Raw genomic sequence first — 23,468 nt, forward strand, 5'->3', positions numbered from 1 at the left:
GGCACAGTCGGACAATCGCTCAACTGGGTAAACATCGGCGTTATGTTCACATCTGAATCGAGCCCAATGCAACAGTTTAAAAGCTTAAAAAAATGTTGCATACAAGTGGCTAAGCATGTGGAAGAACAATCTTGTTTTTTAGGCACTTTCCCTGTCTGTTATGTGACACAGTGACCTAATGTCATCTTGCCTGTTTCCAAAGTTGTGGATAGGAAAACAAAAACTAATGTCCCTTGTCCGTTTGTCGAGATGCATATTGTGAAAGTTTGAAAAAAAACTGTGGAACATTATTCAATGCAACAGCACCATCTAGAGGCATCAGTTCATAATGTACAAATGATAATTAATAAGGATTACAAACAGTACACAAACCTATATTTCTCACACATATTTGATTTTGCATTTTATATCTTTATCCGATTTTTAATTTTCATGTTTTGTAAATGCCAATCCAGCCATTTGTCCTGCACAGGTGAATATCAGTAATTTATCCTAATCTGTCTGTCTATCCATCTATTTGCAAAAAGCAGGATTTCTAGAGCAAGGTTTCCAAATGCTTGATTTTAGAGTGATTGTGACCAGCCCATGAAGAGGGCATAATTAGGACCAACAATCATGGAAAGCCGCTAAGTGCAGCAGTAGGGCCAGCCCACCTTAGCTGAATGTTTGTTTTTGTCGCAGATGTGGGCAGCATTCCACAATCTCAATCCCAATTCCCTGCTCTATGGAACATTGGAGCAAGATCAGGAATCTGGGAAGCAGCAGAACCGGATTAAGGCTTTAGGAGGCCCAGGACACTGAAGTCTGGGGCACCCTAAAGAGCATCATTTGGGAGAAGGGAATCAGGTCCTTGTGCGTGTGCCTTGGGCATGTAACACAAAAGGTGGGCATGGCAATGTATCACACAACTGTTTTGCGCTTTGCTGGGGATGTGCGCAGCATTTCTCCAGCTGCTGGATTGCCCCCAGTCTTGTATAGCAGGTGAGAGAGTTCCCTCCATACCATTCCCGAGTGGGACACTGCAGCCCAAGGGTGGGACAGCGGGACATTTCCCATAAAGTGGGACGGTTGTAGGGGTATGCATACCAGGGCCGTAGCTAGGGTAGTGCGGCCGGTGCCATCGCACAGGGCACCACAAGTCAGGGGGCACTGTTTGGGCCTGTCAAATTTCTGTTTAGTATCATTCTTGCTTGTAGCTTCCTCTTATTTCATCCCCAGCATCTCCTGGCCTCTCCTATCTCTTCCCTGGCCCTTCCCCATGAAGCCATGGTCCTTTTTTGGGTGCATTATGTCCCTTTGAAAAATGAGGGGGCGCCAATGCTCTTTCTGGCACAGGGCACCAAAAAGTCTAGTTACGACTCTGATGCATACATACAGTCACGCACATATACATGCACAATCACACACATACAGTCACACACATATACACATACACACAAAAGGCCGGCTCAAAACCAATTATTTTGGTAAGCGAATATATATTTCTGCACCCCCTGTAGTAATTTTGTGCGCACCTTTGCCATGCACATCAGAGAATGTAGGGGGTGTGGTCTCATGGGGAAAGCCATACCCAGGAGTCACACTCCAGTTTTATCAAGCTGGAGGCATGCCCAGCACCCCAAGAGAAAGAAAGAACTCAAAGGGGGCCAACAACTAGGGGCAGCATCTCTCACAGATACTCTTACTGTAGGTAATTGAGGTAAGAAGTTACAAGGGTAAAGAGACAACTACCTTTGTCTTAATAAATTATAATGGGTGTAATATTTCTGCCAAATTTGCAGGATGAAATGAACAGCTCACCTGACTTATGCCAATAGAAGGCAGGCAGAGTCCTCTGCATGTCCTTATGAATTAGCTAGCCTTTTGCTACCGTCAGGTTAGCTTGTTTTGATATTTTTTGGTGATGAGAATATATTATTGGCAATAATACTCTCACCATCACAAAAATAACAAAAAAAGCTAACCTGGCCAGGGCTGTCTTAACAGCAAGTGTGGGCCCGGGGTAAAGCAATGCACCGAGGCCCCTACCCACCCATTCATGGGAAAAAAATGTACTGTGTCTGGGTAATTGATAGGCTACAGCTACCCAAAATTACATATATAAAACACAGGCGCTGGAGCACTGGTGGTTGCTCCTGGTAACCAGGGTAGTGGAGTTGCAGTCCAATCATGTGATGTACCTGCAAGTTTTTTAATATATATATATACACACATATATATATTACTCGTCTGCTCTTCTGTTGTCTTGCTTGGGTCATCTAGTCAAGCCACTCAGCCACTCCTCTCACTCCCTATCAGTGTCACCGGCAGTAGTAGAGAGCTGGCCGAGCCAGGCGGTGTGGCCTAATCACGGCGGGCGTGGTCACGCCCCCTTAGGGGAAACAAACAAACACTTTCTGCAGTGTGGTGCATCATGTCCCTGGGCTGCAGAGGTAACCAGCTTTAGAGTTGCTGTGTGTTAGGGGGGGGTTGCCATCCGAGTGCAGTACTTTTAGAAATAGCTGCGGCTGCAGGGCCCGGGTTGGCGGGCCCCTTGATGCTTTGGGCCCTTGGGCAACTGCCCAACAAGCCCAATGGAAGAGACGGCCTTGAACCTGGCTGAAGCTAAAGGCTAGCTAATTTATAAGGACATGCAGTGGACCCTGTCAGCCTTTTTTTTGGGAGGAGTTAGGAGGGTGCCTGGCTATAGCCGCCGTCCCTAGCAAACGCAGTCTCCTCCAGATTGGACTGGGAACGGTTACAGCTAGATCCCCTTTCACCGGGGACCCCATGCCCGCATTTTTACTTTTAGAGACTCAGAAGTCAAAACTCAAGACTTACTTGCCTTCTTTTTTCAGAGCATGCCGCCCGCCGCGGCGAGCAGATTTCCGAGTCCTCAGGTCTAGCCCCGGGATTGTCCTCTCCAACGCTGGCTGCCGCAGGGAAGGGGGTCCAGCCAGCAGCCAGGGTTACAGTTTGATCCAGCCAGCCCCAGCCTTAATTGCGCACTGCAAGTACGACGTGACATCATGACTTCACGTCGCACGGTTTAGCCGCCCATCATTGCAATACAAAACAAAAGAGCTGCGGCCGCGGCCTGCCCCCAATAACAAGATAGTGCGGTGCAGTCAACTGTGTCACAGTGACACAGACTGACTGTCACCAGCCTTCAATTTGCATGTTGCTGGCCGCGGCCGGGTTAGTGCGCTCTCCTCTATGTGGCACCCTACTCGGCTGCGTAACCAGCATATATGTAGAACCGGCCCTGTACATAGTCACACACACACAGACATATTGTACACATACATACATACTATCACACACAGTCACACACGTACAATCATACACATATACACACACAAATGCAGTTACACACATACAGGCATGTACATACAGTATACACACATACAGTCACGTTTAGGTTTAGGCTGCGCGGAGGAGGGGTTAGGTTTAGGCATTTGGGGGGAAGTTATGGTTGGGCACTCCTAAGGGAGGGTTAGGTTAGGGGGGGGAGAGGGTTAGGTATAGTTAGAAACTTACCTTAGTCGGGATCCTGCTGTTCTGCTTTCCGGTGTCGGTATAGCACCCGCCGGACTAACATCCGCCGGTATTTCATACTGATTCACTCTAGGCACATACTGTAGACAATTACTGTACATATATACAGACAGAAAATATAGTGTCCCCCTCCCTCTTATCTTACAGGCTGGATAGTCATCATTACATCATCACTTTGGTGGCAGTCACTGCAGCAGCTCCTCCCTTTCTCGCCTCCCATGCTGCTTGCGCTATCTGTGCACTGTGCCCCTCTGCTCAGACTCCACCTCCTTCTCATTTTTCGCTTATTCAGCTCATAGTGCACTACTGCTCTACAGCTGAAATCAATGGCAGGACAACTACCTGAGAGATGGGGGGGGCCGGGGTATGACCTCCTTTCCCCTTTAATCTGGCTCTGGGGAGCAGGAGAAGAACCTAATGCCATCTGGACATATATCTTTATCTCCTTATACACTGGAGAGTGATGTAATATTGTATTAATGGTTAACACTATACAGTATATAGAGTAGGCTGAAGGAGAGAGAGTCTTAAAAATCAAACTTTCTGTATAACATAAGTGGTCAGGATAGGAAAAGGCAGATGTCAGAAAAGTGCCTACTATACCCTGGGGCTGGGACCACTATCTTAATTATTCACAGCTCTTTTAGTTTTCCTCCCTGAAATGCTATACAATAGCTCCTCTTGTGGGTGTCTTAATGAAGCCATGAGCTTAAAAGGACTGTCACAATTGTATCCCTCAAATTAAAATGTTTTTATTACATTGTTTTTTTTTTTGTACATTCTAAATGCGCTTCTCAGTATAAACTTTGCCCAGAGCATGCAAAAGGCATCATGTTGTAAGTAATGGCCAGCGTCAGATTCAATAAGCATGACCTTACAGGAATTATAGTGCCCCAAGTCCTGCCGAGTTTAGCAGCAAAGTGCCCCTGACAATGATTCCAGTGTCAATTTTATGGGCTCCCCTTTGCAGTGCGGGGCGCTGCATATTTATTTTTTGGGGGAGGGGCATGTCTACACCTCCCGATTTGATCACATCACACCCCTCTCCTCATCCTGTATTTTTTTTTTTTATTATTATTATACAGATAATACATCTATTACCACAGACTGTTGAAGATGGGCTGTACAGAACCTGGCTGATTATAAGGGGTAACTATACCCCTATTTATTAAGCACTTTCTAGAAGATAATAGCTAGACTATGATTGGTTGCTATGGGTGACAACTACACTTCTATAAACCCGCACTTTAGTAATTATACCCCTAAGTGTCAGGACCCTGCTCTATGCAACAAATAGGAGGAAGCTTTAAAAAAATATATATGTATTTTAAACAGGAAAACTAATTTAAGCCACTAGGGCAGAGATTCCAAACTCTACCATTAAAGTCCAGGTTTTAAGGAAATCCATGCTTAAGCACAAGTGGTCAAATCAAATTGTCTGAGGTACTAATTAAGTCACCTGTGCTCAAGTATTAATATCCTTAAAATATGGACTGTAATGTCGGAGCTTGGGAACCTCTGCACTAGGGTGTTTCAGGCCGATGAGGTTGACAAGCGATAGGAAGTGAGCTGGGCTCTTCTATGTGTAAAGATCAGTGTATATACTCTGTGGCTCCACATTACAGCTCAGGGGCGTAGAGAGCCATCCCTTTACCAGGGGCGTGGCCTAATTGCAGGAGGCATGGCCATGTCCCCTTAGAAAAACTTTTTGCGGCGCTGCGCACTTGACAGGGGGGCACTGTGAACCCCTAATCCTGATGCAAATCCAGGTGGAGGGGGGGTGGGGGGGGCGCGATCAGTGTGACCACTCCCCCCCACAGGCAGAGGAGCAGCAGTCTCCCATTGCAGCCCAGCACATGCTTCTGCCGGGCCCCTCCAACAAACCCAGGCCCGGGTAAATAGTCCCCCCCCCCCCCCCCCTGGGGTGTTAATAATTGGGATACACTGAATCCTGTATTGTACCAAATTCAGGGTGAGTGCTACCACTGGTATTGATGTAGCCATTACTTAGCAAGGCCACATGCAGCCAAGCAGACATTCAGAGCCGGTCCTAGGCATAGGCATTATAAGCAAATGCCTAGGGGTGACTGGAATCCCGGGAGCATCCACCGGCTCTGCTGCATCATACCCGCACCGCCCGCTCTCCGCTTCTCCCCCGACCGCGCCGGAACCAGTGGCGGATCCGGGGGGGGGGGGGGAGGTGTGTGATCGCCCCCTGTACACACAGCTCCGATTCCCAAAAAGCTCTGCCCACTTATTTACAAGGAGCTTCACAGGCTCAGCCGGGCAGTGCGGCGGCTACTGCCTGCAGGGGCCTTAACTAGGGTGAGGCACCAGCGATCACTCCCTGTCATCTGGCTCCTGCTGCAATCATGTATAATAGTAGCGGTGTGCCCAGCTCCTTCTCTGCCGGCCACACCGCTTCTAATACACATGACAGCGGGCAGCTACCTGTCCCGTGTGGCCCGCCCCCACCCCTCCTCTGTTGTAGGGCAATTAATACCGCGCGGGAAGGAAGCAGGGAGCCGGCAGTGACGCACGCTGCCAGGGCCGGCACCACCTTTAGGCAGCTGCCTAAGGGAGAAGACACCTAGAGGACGGCACTTATCTCTGGACATTCTTCTACTAGATGACGCTAGGGCCAGCCACAGGTCTTATTAGCCGCTGCTATGCCCACTGTGACCCCGCGCATCCAAGGGTGGAAAGCTCCTCCCCTTCCTAGCGGCCTCTGCATGGCCTGCCGATTCAGCACTCCTCCACATGTTACAGCCTGAGCCTGGCTAGGAGGACGCGGTAAAGACAAGGTAACGGGACAGGTCAGCGGGAGGGAGCAGTCAATGACTGGATACACCACCGGGCACTGCGAAGCTCAGCTGTGCGAGGGGGAATGTAGGCTATGTATGTGTATGTGCTTCCTGCAGGGCCGGATGTATGGGGCACTAGTTGCGCGGTGTACGCAGGATACAATATGGTGAGCTGTGTGTGCACTCTCTGCAGTAAGTTCCCTGTGCACTCCCACAGTCTCACAGACAGGCTGTACAGTGATCAGTTACCATGGGTGTGGTGGCTGACAGTCTGTGTCAGCGTGGGTGCGTTTGTGTCAGCATGTGCGTATATGTGTCTCTGTGGGTGCGTTTGTGTCAGCGTGTGTGCGTATATCAGCATGGGTGCGTCTGTTTCAGCGTGCATAGGCAAACGTAGGGGGGGTTTCCATCTGCCTGGAAACTCCCCTCCCCACCCCACACCATGACCACAATAGAAATAGTAATATAATAGATAATTACTAGTGCAGCATGTTCTTCTCAGTATCACAAATGAAATAATTAGCACCACCTGTGGATCTTTTAACATGTATTAGCCAGTAATAAATAACCTGTGCACCAACTAGAAGATCTGGAAAACATGCACTGTTAGAGATGCACTGCTATAGAGCCCAATATGTACATATACAGTATGTCCAGGGCAGTGCTAGGTTCTTCTGCTGCTCCTCCAGGCTCCCGGACTTGCTCCAATAGTCTGGAATGGTGCACACATCTAAAATAAATACGTTCAGCTCAGGCAGAATGGCCCTACTGGCGCATCTAATGGCTTACTATGATCGCTGGTCCTGTATATGCTGGAATTATGACACACAATACACTATGTATGATACATATAATGGGTTACTAAGATCGCTGGTGCTGTATATGCTGGAATTAATACATACAATACACTTTGTATGACGCATATTAAAGCTGGTTAAGTACTAATTCTGCCCACTTCATTGACAGGCCACACTCGCTCTAAAATTAAGCATTTGGAAACCCCCCTCTGGAAATCCTGCGTTTGCCACTGGCGTGGGTGAGTGCGTCTGTGTCAGCGTGGGTGCGTCTGTTTCAGCGTGTGTGTCTGTGTCAGCGTGGGTGCGTATATATCAGCGTGTGTGTCTGTGTCAGCGTGGGTGCGCGCGTCTGTCAGCGTGGGTGCGTCTGTGACAGCGCGCGTCTGTCAGCGTGGGTGCGTCTGTGTCAGCGTGTGCGTATCTGTGTCAGCGTGTGCGTATCTGTCAGCGTGGGTGCGTCTGTGTCAGCGTGGGTATATTTGTGTCAGCGTGGCTGCGTATATGTCGGAGTGGGTGCATCTGTGTCAGTGTGTATGTTTGTGTACATCACATACACAGGTAGTGTATAGATCCCCTTCAGTATTTGTACCTGGGAGTGACGTGCAGTGACGGTGGAAGTACAGTACCATGCCTATACAGTCCACAAAAGGAAGAAATTTGTTCGCTCGCCACAGGTTTTCATTCCCCCACTGTGGCCACGTGGATAATAGGGAATGACGTTGGACAGTAATTGATGACGTCAGGGTACAAGTACCGGGAGATGACGTGGGGGTGGGAGGGGGAAGATGATGGAGTGACTGAGAGACGATGCAGGAGGGGGAGCGATGGTGTGCTAACAGACGGCTCAGGGGGAGATGGTATGGTGAGAGACACAGGGGGCAGGAAGTTACACAGGGGGCACACATCTGAGTGAACCGCTGTTGTATGATGATGGCCATATTAACATTCCTACACCTACAGGCTTCTTCCGGACGATGGGGCCTACATGAATAGTGAATACCGACTGAAGACACCGTCTTCTCAGGGAAGATACATTTCCACATTGTGAGAAACCACCATATAGGTAAGGTGCATATGGAAAGGAATGTTCACAGAGTGACGAGAAATGGGTGGCATGTCATGTTTGCCTTCTGTTATTTGACCGTGCCCATATTTTTGATGCGCCTTCGGCATGCAAATATTTTTCCCATGTATGTGTGTGTTTGTGGGCTGGGGGTTGGGGGCGCCGTTCTTCTTGCCCTGGGCTCCGAAGACCCTAGTTATGCCACTGCTATGGGGGTATTACTACTGTACAGTATATGGGCACTACTACAGGGAGTTTACTATGGGAGTATTACTATGGGGTATTACTACTATATATGGGCACTACTACAGGGGCATTACTATATATGTATGTAAATATATATATATATATATATAGGGGGCACCAGTCAAAATTTTGCCTAGGGCACCAAATTGGCTAGGGCCGGCTCTGCAGACATTTAAAGATCAACTTTGTGCAATTATTACTTGCAGCATCGGTGACAAGTGTATGCTCTGACTGCACAGTCTTCAGTCCCTTCTAGACTAGTGGAAATGTAAACAGTGTCAGTGTCACATGCACAGTGTCAGCTTCCCCCAGGGAAGTCTTTCACTTCAGCTAAATGCCGGGGATATAACTTGTGGGGACAGTGGTTACCGCAACCGCTGTCCCTTTAAGTTCCCCGTAGTACAGTATATAGCCAGGATATTTTTTATTAAAAATGAAAATATCCCCGGCGAGTTAGGTACATAATAATTGCGTCTGGTCCGCGATTATTAGTTCATAGTCCCCTTAGTCATAAAATAAGCTTAACCAAGCGATATTGAAGATAATGTGGAAACATTGAAATGAATAAAGGGAATGGTCCTAGATTGATAGCAGGACAGACTTCTAATTCTGCCATGTGCATTTCCAGTCAGACCTGCAAATGTAGGCACATATCCATCACAGGAGCAGTTCTAGAACCTTGGATGTGTTTGGCAGCGGGTGTAACCCTTGGAGGGGTGACACTAAAAGCCGAACTCATAGGATGGACCTATATTCCGGCAGCAGGTGTGACCTAGTGACAGTCACTGCATCACGCCTGCCATTGCCGCCTGGATATAAATCCAGTGCAGAATTTTCCTTTCTCCTCCCAGAATGCCAGGCATTATGCCATCACATGCGTGACGTTGTCATGCCCGCCGGGCTTTGCTTGGCATTGTGAGAGAAGCGCTCACATTGTGGGAGAGGTGTCGCACGCCGCAGCATCCTCCGGAGTCCAGTGTCAGCGAGCAACCTGCCAGTGTGTGTTGTGGACGGACCCGTTATTTAAAAAAACACAAAAAAAAAACACTACTACAGAATTTTGTAACTAGTTATAACAATAAACATTGTTTCATGTTTTACCATATTGCTTTGGCAGAGCTGCAAAGCAGGAATCATGCAGATAGTGTGGTAGTGAGCATCACCGCAGACGTGATGATTATTTTAGTAACTAAGATGAGCTCTGCAGAACATTAATGTTATATAAAATATGTATTTTTTTGTTTCAGGGCATTTTTCCTGTAAACTGAAGGCCCCTATACATGGTGCGATGGCACCGCGCGAGGCGACGGGATCCGTCGTCCCACATATCGGGCGGTCCGCACACACGGTGCGATGGGGGTGGCCGACCGCCCGATATGCCGGCTCCCCTCTCCATCACCCGCATAACAATCCATGGGATCGCACATTGCATCCCCTGATTGATTGGTCCTGCAGAAAGATCAGGGGGTGCGATGTACGACCCCACAGGAGCGCACTGGGCCCGACATCAGGGCCATACACAGTGCGATATAGCAGACAACTCGCACCAATCAGTCGGATCGTCTGCATTATTGCCCCATGTATGGGGGCCTTAAGGGAACTGTCACTATAAATTGAGTAATATATAGCTGAAATTTACAAAGGGCCTATTGTGTGGTGTCGCACGGGGGTGTGACTAGTGCTGTGGGGGTGTGGCCTGCATCATGGGATGTGGCTAGCACCTTCCTTCAGTCACCTCAATTGTACCCCCCATTCTGCTTATATCAACAGTGTAATGTGAAAGTCTACAAACACAAGGAGATACCCCTTGTTAACGTGACAAAATAAGAAAAATGGCTCAGTGATCTCATGGAACCTCCTTACTAAAGGACCCGGTGGAATTCTGACTGTGCAGACCAATCATCTCTCCGAAGCTTCCTATTGGGCTGTGGGGTCACATCTCTGTCTGGCAGACATGTGTTTATGATAAATAGGCCCCAAATTGTGTAAACGAAGCCTAGTAGGTTACTGGTAATTTTTTCTGTAATACATAGCAGGAAGTAGCACAAAGATCAGTCAGTGGCATCTCTGACTGGAATTCACTGTCTAAAATTGAGATAAAAGGCTCTTTTAAATGCTTCTCTATTCTGATAAATACTATCAGCAATACAGTCTAATCTTCAAATTGTATTCTTTCTTATAAGTTATTCATTTTAATGTCTTAATATGGGCACAAGTACATTCTAGATAGGAAAAATAAGGACTCTTTCTCTATATCTTATACTGTTTACAGTATGGACCGGATGAAACTTTCATATACATCAACTACCATAATGTATGTAACCTTTAGGACTAAGCTCAACTGCACAATGCAGCTGCTTGAGACATTACAATTACTAATGACATCACACAGCTACTTGTAGACCTGCTGAAACCCCTGAAACTCTGTTTTCAGAAACTCCAAACTGCGCAGTCACATCTTGTGATATTGCAAGTTTGTTTTATTCTCTAGGAGCCCTTATTGTTGTCTTCTGACATATCATGGGAACTATTAAAAGAAAAAACCTCCAGACAAAGCAGGGAGATGGATAAACCAAGGAAAACAGACCCAAAAAAGCAGAGAGACGCAGAGGAAAGGAGCCAGGCCAGGCAAAACCAGCCAAGAGAGAGGTGAGAATAAACAACACATTTGTAGCAGGTGTACAAAGAGGCTGGGACAGGTTTGCTGGATTTCTAAAAAAGAAAAGAGATCAGTTCATAAGAGCATGCAGCAGATGTCCCAGATTTTGTCGAGTGAGACACAGAAGAAACTTTGACGTTGCTGAAGATCCAGGTGAGAGTTGCAGTTATTGGGCAGGTCAGAAAAACCTTTCAAAAAAAGAGATGACCAAAAAGAAATCAGGGAAAGCAGCTCTACAGAGACGCTAGGACAGGTTTGCTGGATTTGTAAAAAATAAGAAGAATCAATTCATAACAGCAATTAGCAGAGGCCAATCAGGCATCCCACCGGTTCAGCAAACTGCAGAAGAGAGCTGCACTATGCCCACCAGCCTCAGTGAAACAATTTACATTCCACTCCCTACTTGGAAAGGGAGGTTATGGCAAAGTGAAGCTGGCAACAGATGCTATTCATAGGGAAAGTTTGGCAGTGAAAATCTTAAAGAAGAGAGCATTAATCAAAATCTTAAAGAATAGAGCAATATTAGAACATGAGAATAGTTTGGTTGAGCGTCGGGTACTTGAAATGTCACATGAGAGCATTTTTATGATCTATCTATACTGTATAATGGAACTGGCTGGCAGAGGGGATCTGTTCGATTTTGTGAAGAAGACCTCATTGGTGGACCTAACCACAATAAAATGTATAGCTGCTGAACTGGTTTGTGGATTGCAGTTCATGCATTCAAGAGGAATTATTCAACGAGACCTAAAATTGGAGAACATTTTGCTAACCACAGAGGGTCAAGTGAAGATCACAGACATTGGTCTGGCCCTATTGAATGCATATGGAGAAACCAATGCCCAAGTACTTGGTGGGACCAATGGCTATAATGCCGCAGAAATGATAACTTACCAGCCATACAATGCTGGTCTGGATTGGTTTGCATTTGGCGTTATTTTATATCTACTCTACGAAAGTACCCTTTTAATGGCAAGTCCGCTTCAGTGGTAAATACAATGATCCTTACTCAAGAACCAACTTATTCGGGACTTACTGATCCTGTAACAAAGGACATTATAACAAAGCTTCTGTGTAAGGAACAATCCCTCCGGCTAAGGGTAAATGGCGATGTGCGAGAACACCCCTTCTCTCTAATTAACTGGGCAGTAACAGAGACTGGAAAAACAGCATCCCCAGTTACACTGCAAAAGGACTCCATGGATCTAAATGAAAATCAGCAAATTCCTTTGTCCCATAGTGAAGTGTTTAAAGAACCAATTACTACCACGAACCAAAGGCTTTTTGATAACATTCAATTTGTGTCCCCTAAATGGGGTGAAACTTATCACAATGTGCCAATGGAAGCAGATACTATGCTATCAGACGTAGACCTGGACCAATAAAAGTAGAAAAATATGCAGTACTAAAAACATTGCTGTGTCTGCTGCCTACCCTGACCTCGGCTACATCCCAGGAGATGCACTGTCTGCTGCCTGCCCCGACCTCGGCTATGTCCCTGGTGATGCACTGTCTGCTGCCTGCTTCGACTTCGGCTATGTGCCAGGAGATGCACTGTCTGCCACCTGCCCCGTCGCTTGCTACATCCCAGGAGATTCACTGCCTGCCCCTACCTTGGTTACGTCCCTGGAGATGCACTGTCTGCCGCCTGCTCCATCCTCGGCTAGGTCCCAGGAGATGCACTGTCTGCTGCCTGCCCCGACCTCAGCTATGTCCCTGGTGATGCACTGTCTGCCTCCTGCCCCGACCTCGGCTGCAACCCTGGAGTAGCACTATCTGCCAACTGTCCTTACCTCGGCTACATGCCTGGTGATGCAATGTCTGCCGTCCTCCCCGACCTCAGCTACGTCCCAGGAGATGCTCTGTCTGCCGTCTGCTTAAATTTCAGCCACATCCCTGGAGATGCACTGTCTGCCATCTGCTTGAACTTCGGCTACGTCCCAGGAGATGCATTGTCTGCTACCTGCCCCAAACTTGGCTACATCCCTGGAGATGCACTTCTGCCGCCTGCCCCGGCTACATCCCTGGAAATGCACTTCTGCCGCCTGCCCCGACTACATCCCTGGAGATGCACTCTAGGCTGCCTGCCCGACCTTGGCTATGTCTCAGGAGATTCACTGCCTGCCGCCTGCCCCTACCTCGGCTACGTCCCTGGAGATACACTGCCTACCGCTTGCACCGATCTCGGCTACGTCCCTGGAGAAGCACTGTCTGCCACCTGCCCCGATGACGGCTACGTCCCAGGAAATGTACTATTGATTGTTTTACTGAAATCTATACATTGTTCAATTAATAAAATAAAGTTTATAAAATAAGTAAAAATGTCTTGCTTAAATATATGTGGATTTACTATGCATCAACCAAAAAACTGAAACATTGTGAAAGGAATAAGGGCAAGGCATGGTAGAACTACGAGGTATGTCTATAAAATAACGAATCTGTGATTCTACCTAGTAAACAAAGCAGTCAGAACTGGTTCTAACTGCATACGTAGTAACCTTGAATTTGTCTGAACCTGCATGACAAGCAGCAACACTCTATTGTGAGTTGCCATTTAATTTGGTTGTGTTTTCTGTAGAGTGCTGAAAAAATGCTAAGTTTAATAGTTGAACAATTTTTAGTAAGGAATGTTGTGTTGATATTCTGCAGCAACTTGATGCAGATCCAAACCTGTTTCACAAAGTAATCATGTCACGACCAGGGTTTCTCGGCATGGTGGTCGATGGGTATTACCTGTGAGGTCACTGAGGCGGGGGGCGTCTGGCGGTTGTGCAGATGTGTGGCAAGGGGCATTGGCTGTGCGTGGCTCTGCGCGGGCATGCTGTAATGTTGGGCTGGTGAGGCCTGGCAGTGCTTCTGTTCCGTTTGGCATGGGCGCCGCCATCGTGCCTCCGGCCATGTGATTTGCTCGCCCAATCCTGGTTTGTCACATGCTCTCTCTGGCCAGTCACAGCACAGTACTTGGTATTTAGGGAGGTTCAGAGCCTCACTTCATTGCCAGTGCGTGTTTCTCAGCATAGCTGAGATAGAGTTCCCTGTGCTCACCACCTGTTACCTGTGAAACGCAACCTGCCTGCCTGCTTGTCTGCTCCAACCCCGCTGGACTACCCTGCATCCTCCATTACCTTCCCCTTGCCTGAGTACCTGAGTCCTGCTGTTCACCCTGCACCTTACCTCCACTGACACTCTGCTGGATATATCTTCCTCAGTCTGCATTCTCATTAATCAGTCACCACCTGGACAGTTCCCCTTGTCTGCCACTACCTGGACATTTTCTATTAACCAGTCACTACCTGGACATTTTCCATTACCTGTCACTAACTGGACTTTCTCCTATTTGCTTCACTACAGATCCAAAGTACACTTTAGTGCTATACCCAGACTTTCTGTTTTACCACATTCATGTCTGTTAGCCACTCATTAAAAACTCCACATTTACTTTTAAACCTGCTTCAGTGTCTGCTCCTATTACCACCCCGGGTCCACAACAAAACCAGAACCTCACAAATCACTTTTGATGAGACCTGGATCTTCCAGTACGATCCTGAAACCAAAAGACAGTCAATGCACTGGACAACACCGTCCTCACCAAGAATGTAAAAAGCTTGTCAAAGCAAGTCAAAATTCAAAGCAATGCTCATTGGTTGTTTTTTCGATATCAAGGGTGTAATTTTGCAAGAATGGGTTCCAGCAGGCACAACAGTTACCCAGCATTATTATAAGGAAGTTTTGAAAACGCTGAGAGAAAGAGACAGAGCGAAACGGCCGCAACTGTGGAAAAATGGTTTCATTCTTCACCAGGACAATGCGCCTGCTCACAAAGCACTTTCTGTGAAGCAGTTTTTGACCGACAACAGTGGCGGGCTGGGCCGGGGGGCAGGGTGCCATGTGCCCCCCAGGCCGGTAACATTTTAGTGTCCAGGGGCCGCACGCACCCATGCTCTGCATATACATAGCAGCGCAGGCTGTGGAAGGCCGTCGGCTGGGGCTGGTCCTCCTCTCTGCTCCATCGGACTTCCTACCTCGTGCCCCGCCTCCTGTTCTCCGTTCTCTCGCAGCGGGGCCCAGGCCATTAATTGCAGCTACAGTCAGTGACAGTGTCACAGTACAGTGCAGTTCGAAGTAGGCTAACAGGGAGGTGGAGGCGGGACAGGGGGCGGGGCTACACAGCAGTCAGTGCCAGAGCAGCAGCATGGATGAGAGGGGATGGAGGAGACAGAGTACATAAACAGTGAGTATACTGTACCCTGTCTGACAGTAAGGTGATAGAGAGGGGGGGATCCTGTGACTGTGTATGTATCTGTGTGTATAAGTGTGTAAGTATGAGTCTCTAACTGTATCTGTGTGTATATATGTGTCTCTGTAACTGTATGTATGTGTGTTTGTCTGTGTATGTGTTTATATTTAAGTGTGTTTATGCATGTTTGTGTGTGACTGTGTGTATGTCTGTATAAGTGTGTGTATGTATGTCTGTGACTGGGTATGTGTGTCTGACTATATTTATCAGTGTGTGTGTGTGTGTGTGTGTGTATGTGATTATGGGCTCTATTTATTAACATTATTTTTACTAAAATAAAGTGAAAAAGGGTGTTTTCACACCCTTTTCACATTATTTTAGTTTCACCTGTAGTTATTACAGGGCAATTGGAGTAGAATTAGTAAAATTCTACTCCAACCCCTAGTATCACTTATTTTTAGTAAAGCAGATCGCATTTCCCATAATTGTAATGGGAAATGTGATCCGACCAGAGTTACTAAAAATAAATTGTAAAAAAATACCGGGGGAAGCCCTGTGATAATAACATCCAGGGTCTCCCCCGGTTACCGGGCTCCCACTCTGCTCTAACGGGGAGAGCAGAGGCGGGAGCCGGTACCAGTAATCAGCTATGTGGTCTAAACAGACCGCAAGCTGATTGCTGTAAAAAAAAGAAAAAAAAAATTGAAATATTTTTTTTTTACTTACCTGAATCCAGGGACCGGTGATCGGGCCTCTGGTGATTGCTCCTCTCTGGTCAGCTGGTCTCCCATAGTGCACTGCGGCCCGGTCATCAGGTGATCGGGTACCAGTGCAGTATAGGAGATCACCTGATCGGGAAGCCCGGAGAAGATCACCGGAGGCCAGGAGGATGCAGGTAAGTGTAATGAAGGGAGGGGGGGTTGCGGGGGGTCCGTGATCGCGGGGGGCGGGGCTTAGCGTCGGTGGGGGGTAGCAGCGACGGTGGGTCGGCGAATGCGCGGGCTCTTAGTCACGATATTTTTTTCTGAAAATACAGCGACTAGAGTGCGGATGGGATCCGCAGGGACAGAGCTTTATCACAAGCTCTGTCCCTGCAAGGGATTTATAGTAAATCCCTGTGATATTGCCTGAATTCGCAATGCGAATTCACTCGGTAATATCACACTACAATCCGCATTCAATATGCGGATTGTAGTAAATAGAGCCCCAAATGTGGACTGTGTGTGTGTATTAATATGTGACTGTATGTGTGTATCAGTCTGTAACTGTATGTATGTGTGTATTAGTGTGTGACAGTGAATAAATGTGTATATGCATGTGTGTAACTGTATGTGCGTATGTGACTGTGTGTATTAATTTGTGACTAGGTGTGCATTAGTGTGTGACTGCAAATTGTGTCTGTATTTATGTGTGTTATTGTATATGTGTGCAGTGGTGTAACTACTGTAGGTGCAGTAAGTGCAGATGCTATGGGGCCCGGACCATCCCGGGGCCCGGCCCTCCATCTGCATCTACGGTGCCAGGCCTCGGTCTACGCCACCGCCCGGGCCACTTCATTGCATGTGCCCCCCAGACTAAAAGTTGCCAGCCAGCCCCTGACCGACAATCACATCACTACACTTGAACATCCTCCATATTCGCCTGATTTAGCACCTTGCGACTTTTATCTTTCCCCAAAAGTTAAATCAGTGCTTAAAGGAACACATTTTGGGGTAAATTTACTAAAGTGAGAGTTTTTAGAAGAGAGTTTTAAAAGTGATGTTGCTAATAGCAACCAATCAGATTCTACGTAACATTTAACTAGCACCTTCTAGAAGATAATAGCTAGAATCTGATTGGTTGCTATGGGCAACATCACTTTTAAAACTCTCTTCTAAAACCTCTCACTTTTGTAAATTTACCCCTTTGAATCAGTTGATGCTGTAAAGAAGAAAACGGCAGATACAGATATGTTGAAACAACCAACAGAAATTGATTTGCTCAATGCCTTCGACCAGTGGAAGACAAGACTACAGCAATGCATTAGTGCAAATGCGGAGTATATTGAAGGGGACAAACATTAAATTTGTAATGCCAATACGTAAAGATGAGTTATTTAATCAGTCTCATTATTTAATAGACATACCTCGTAAAAGAAGCTTTATCCCTAAAAGGTCAACAGAGATGAGTTTAAAATGGTGTACATAAGATAATCTGTTGGAAAGCATAGAGGGCCTGATTGAGAGGGGAACGTAATGTTGATACCACACACAAGCAGCCTATATTTTAAGTTTATGCATATAAATAAATTGGGTTCCACCTCCAAAGATTAACACAGCCAGACATGGTAACGGGGACTCAGACCCTGATATGTGACAACATCCTTACATGACTTAAACATTTGCTTTCAGTATTATTTACATAATACATAGATGGGCTCAAAGGAGCTGTACATTAACATAAAAACCTAAAAGTCTAAATAATTGATGGAATGTTCCTAGTGTAATGGAGCATACACACGGTCAGATTTGTCAGACTTGTCAGATTTGTCAGATGAACGATTAAACGATTTGAACGATTTTACCAAAGTTTTGAACGATTGAACGATTTTTGACTGCATTAAAATGAATGGAATCGTCCAAGTCTGACTGCAAACACATCAGATGTCAGAAATCGTTATCTGACCATCGGGAACGCGCATCGTTGATCGTCCATCGTTCAGGCATGTCAGATATGAACGATTTTCCTTCAGATATGAACGACTGAACGATTTTTAAATCGTTATCGTTCATATCTGAAGGAAAAATCTGATCATGTGTATGCACCATTACACTAAGCTACATGTACAGATGCCTTTACTTTAACTGGTATGTGCACCCAGACCACAAACTTATAAAATACTATGCAAGGCATCTGGTCAAATAGGCCATGAAAATATGAGTATGTATACATTTATAGTATATGCACTATGCAGTAAATTCATCAATACATTGTACACATGTGGAATATCTGGGGCTGGACATCAGAGCTGGTGATCCTGAACTCACAGCTCAGTGATCCAAAGGCACAAGGGAGACTGGATTACTGGCTGCGGACAGAGCTGGAGCCTCTCGTGGTAGAATAAGGTCCACATTGTCCTGAAGCTAAAATTTACAAAGGGCATATTGTGTGCTGCGTCATGGGGTGCGACTAGTGATGTGGTGGGGTATGACCAGTGCTGTGGGGGTGTGGTCTGCACAGGGGGTGTGGCTAGTACCTTCCTTTAATCACTTCAATTGCACTCCTCACTCATGCTTATACCAACAGTGTAATGTGAAAGTCTACAATCAAAAGGAAATACCCCTTATTAATGCGATGAAAAAAGAAAAATGGCACTTAGTGATCACATGAAATTTGAACCCTCTCTACTAAAGAGCATGTGGGTCAATTAGTGATGTCATGAATGTGACATCTATCTATATAAAAAGGACCTAATCTTATTAATAGCTATTCCAAGAAGTTATCAGATCTATACTCTTTAGTGAGGATGAAAACAGAGTCACTAATTGAAGCTTATAAATGTATGCATATATAATATACATGCACACACACACATCAGGGCCGGATTATAGGCGGGGCAACGGGCGATCATCCCGGGGCCCCCACACATAAGGGGCCCCCACACACTGTCCCTGACTACATCAACTTTTTATTTTTTTAACAGAGCTGCCAAGACCCCGGGCCAGTTCCCGCTGGGCGTGTGACTTTGGTGGCCGGTGTCCACACAGCCTGCCTTTCATTTACCGACCCGACCCCTCCCCCCCCTCCCGACACACACACACACTGATATACTCAGATATCTCATACATATGATATATTGTATATCATATATAATATGTATTGCTTTTCATATATATATATATATATATATATATATACACACACACACACGTGTATATATATATTATAGAAAAAAAAACACTTTTATTGATAGGGGCCCCCACACGTTTGTTGCCCAGGGGCCCCCACAGACCTTAATCCGGCCCTGACACATACATTATGTATGTATATGTATGTATGTATGCGAAAGCAGAATAGGCGGCACTCCAGGGACTGGCACAATGTAGAATAAATATGTTGTGACAAGTACTCTTTCTACATTGTGCCAGTCCGTATTTACTGTTTGGTTTTTATAAAGCACCAGGGCATCATATACTGAATTGAACGAATTACTTAAGTGTTCGGTGGCAGCAGAGTGAGATGACAGCAAAAAGGTTTTCCTGTCAACGCTGTCAGTCTCCTGCGAGCCTATTTTCAATGGGGGCCTGGAGCTTCAGCTCCACCCACCCCATTGTTAATCTGGCCCTGGAGCCTGGCATAGATTATTATTATTATATGGGGTGGCTCTGAGCTGCTCTCAAATGATCTCCCCTTTTCACCATCCGTTAAACTTTTTTACTGTGCTGATTATCTGACCTATGACATACAGATGGAGCAGACTTTATTTCCTTAAATATCTCAATGGTAAGCTGTACTTAGGCAGAAACAGGCAGGCAAATGAACGCATAGTCTTGAATGTGCCCCCCTCATTGTCAGTGCTGGATGATTTCTGTTTTTACATCCCCTATAGCTTACTGCCCTTGTTTTAATCCTATCTAAGTAAACAATAAATTGGTCGTCTGTCGATCTCACCCTACAGGTAGACGCAGCCCGGACGGCTCCTCCCCAGCAGTTCTGCACGGGCGCCTCCTCCCCCAGTCACACAGCAGCGGCAGCCGAAGAATGGGGGCAGGCAGCCGGGGACTCCCTGCAAGGTCTGCAGCACCAGTCAAACCCCTCACTTCCTCCACCCCAGTGGGTGTGTTTCACACCATAGTGGAAAATGAAAGAAAAATGTACTGTGACTGTCATTGTCATATAGTCAAGTCTGTGCTGTGCTAAAGCAAAGCAATGCCCTTAATGTGCTATAGTCATGTCCCCAGTCATGTATGTGGTGTCCTATAGTCATGCAGGTCTCAGCTAATAGGTGGCGCATGCAGTAGTTTTACCTAGGGTGCCTAGAAGTCTAGCTCCGGCCCTGCTGACAGCTCCCTCCCGGAAGGAGGGAGCTGAAAGTCGCCAGGTATGGTGTTAAGAGAGAAGGGGGCCCGTGAGCAGTCTCCATCTGGGGCCCCCTCCTCTCTACCTGGTGGCTGGCAGCGCACTGTGAGCAGCAGTAGACTCTGGGCACTAGTAGACTCTAGCGCTGTGCCAGAGTCTACAGTGCATGCTCAGGTCACAGGGGAAATTGCGCAACAGCCATTTTCCCGGCGATTACCCTACTGCGTATGCGCAAAAATAAAACTGCTGAAAAATTGGCTTCCACTCCATTTTGCCGGTGGTTTGTACAGCGCTGCTACCGCTGACGCATGACTCCGGAGAGGTACCGTATATACTCGAGTATAAGTCGTCCTGAATATAAGCCGAAGTACCTAATTTTACCACAAACAACTGGGAAAACTTATTGACTCGAGTATAAGCCTAGGGTGGGAAATGCAGCAGCTACTGGTAGTAATCCCTCCCCTGGTACTGCCCGCAGTAGTAATATTCCCCCTCTGGTAGTGCCCCCAGTAGTAATAACCCCCCTGGTAGTGCCCCCAGTAGTAATAACCCCCCTGGTAGTGCCCCCAGTATTAATCCCCCCTGGTAATGCCCCAGTAGTAATCCCCCCTGGTACTGCCCCAGTAGTAATATTCCTCCTCTGGTAGTGCCCCCAGTAGTAATACCCCCCCTGGTAGTGCCCCCAGTAGTAATACCCCCCCTGGTAGTGCCCCCAGTAGCAATATCCCCCCATGGTAGTGCCCCCAGTATTAATCCCCCCTGGTACTGCCCCAGTAGCAATCCCCCCCTGGTACTGCCCCCAGTAGTAATATTCCCCCTCTGGTAGTGCCCCCAGTAGTAATACCCCCCCTGGTAGTGCCCCCAGTAGTAATACTCCCCCTGGTAGTGCCCCCAGTAGCAATATCCCCCCTGGTAGTGCCCCCAGTATTAATCCCCCCATGGTAGTGCCCCCAGTAGTAATCCCCCCCCCTGGTACTGCCCCCACTTTTAGCCCCCCCAGTAGAGAGAGATGTAATAAAAAAAAAAAAACACTTACCTGTAACCCCGCTCCTGGTCCCGACGCTGCTACTTGCTCCTCCGGCCGCTTTGCATTATGGGAGAGACGTCATGACGACGTCTCTCATATTACCCACTGCGGGAGCCGGAAGAAGGCTCCCGCAGTGGGAGCAGCAGCCGATGAGAGTCTGACAGACTCTCATCGGCTGCTGATTACATCAAACACACAACTGCCGGCTCCGGCGGCTGTGTGTTTGGCAGTGTGTAGTGCTGACCGAACTCCGTCCGGTCAGCGCTACACACGCGGTGCAGCTGTGTCACAGAGACACAGTCTGCACCGCGGTCCGCATGGTACGCTACTCAGCTGCGTACCATGCAGGCATGACTCGAGTATAAGCCGAGGGGGGGCTTTTTCAGCACAAAAAATGTGCTGAAAATCTCGGCTTATACTTGAGTATATACGGTAAGTATTGAATAAATGTGTGCAGTGTGGGCCCCCCTGTACCTAGGGGCCCGTGTACTCTGCACACCCTGCACCCATTTTAGAAACTCCCCTGCTTCTCATTTTTTCTTTAGGTTTTAAAAAAGTACCTCTGTTAAGAACAGCATGGCATTATTTTAGATCTATATATGACCTGTTCTCTATGCATGGGATTTGTATAACACTTATATCCTGAACAAACAGCTTAAACTCTGAAATTCATGCTGTGCTTTCAGCAATTGATTTGCTAATACAGTTATGTAAATGTGTATTAAATAATTGTAAATTACTATAAATTTTATTTATTTATTTTACTTTGAAAATAATTGATTTGTTTTAATGTTAAAAAAAACAGTAAACCCAGGAACTTTTCAAGAGAGGAGGGGGCCCGCATGCAGTCTCTGCCCGGGGCCCCCACCTCTCTCTCCAGCGGTCGGCTGCATACTGGGCGCAGCGCCTCACCGGTAGATTCTGGGCACTAGAGTGTGCCCAGAGTCTACAGTGCATGCGCAGGTCACCGTGAAAATGGCACTGCGCACATTTTCACTGTGTTTTCCCAAGACGCTGGGAAAATGACCGTGGCGGCTATTTTCCAGGGGATTTTGACAGCTCTGATGCCGGCATAATTGTGGGACTCCGGCGGCGCAGTGGTAAGTATTAAAAAAATGCCCCTGTGTAAACCCCATAATGTAATTATAAACCCTGGATGAAAATTGTAGTTCTCAGTGATAATAACCTGACATTCCATTGTACCTCTGTTAGAAAGCAAAGTACAGTATTACTTCCTCAGGGATTACTGATTTATAGACACAGAGGAAGCCCAAATGGGATCTGACACAGGTCACAAAGCTAAGACTACAATCATGTTAGCTGATGTGGTATCACTGGTCCTGCTGTGAGCCCACCAATCCACACTATGCATGTCTCTGCAAGGCTATCAGCCACTGGTTTCCTCTGCCTCCTAAAACAGAATGAAGGACATATTTAGCTGAGCAGAAACATTAGCTTTACTTACTTCATTTCCAATTACATTCTTTAAAATAAATAAGATGTACTATACAACATCCAGTACTCTAGCTGTTAATGTAGAAGTACCATCTTAAATAAGTAAATTGTGTTTATTGAAAGTGTAACTCAACTGATATTTTTTCCCAATTAAAATGTTTAGGTTGGGTACTAGTACATCTTACATTAATAACTCCTAATACTGATAATAGGAATTTTCTGCCTGGAAATACCTGTTAAAAACTCAGCAACGCACTGTTGCTGCCAACCTACAGGTTGTAAATAACTTGCTCCGCAAAACCTGACAATAGGAACAACAATAGAAACAACAAGTGCAGTACATTGTTGTCTGTGTTTTATAGATCTGGCTAAGGTAGGCTTTGATCCAATCTGTCATATGTATTTAACTAGCCATCATCATTTTTGATAGTAGTTATCATTTAGCAAGTGTAGAGACCAGCTAGAACTTATAAACGACGTAATAAAGGGATTATATAGCAGTTGTTTTTGACCTGCTATATTATAAAGCCTGTACTACTTCCTTTATCATAAACAATACTAAAAACCTCGGCCAATCATTCTGGG

General features: G+C 46.6%; 1 pseudogene; it reads left to right on the plus strand.

Moving 5' to 3' along the window:
- The first annotated feature begins 1,554 nt into the window (after positions 1-1,554).
- Positions 1,555-12,491, plus strand: LOC148479227 (protein kinase C theta type-like; annotated as a pseudogene).
- Positions 12,492-23,468: the final 10,977 nt, after the last annotated feature.

The sequence above is a fragment of the Taudactylus pleione genome, unplaced genomic scaffold, assembly GCF_031769625.1.
Source record: "Taudactylus pleione unplaced genomic scaffold, aTauple2 ptg000629l, whole genome shotgun sequence".
In the NCBI taxonomy this organism is placed as follows: domain Eukaryota; kingdom Metazoa; phylum Chordata; class Amphibia; order Anura; family Myobatrachidae; genus Taudactylus; species Taudactylus pleione.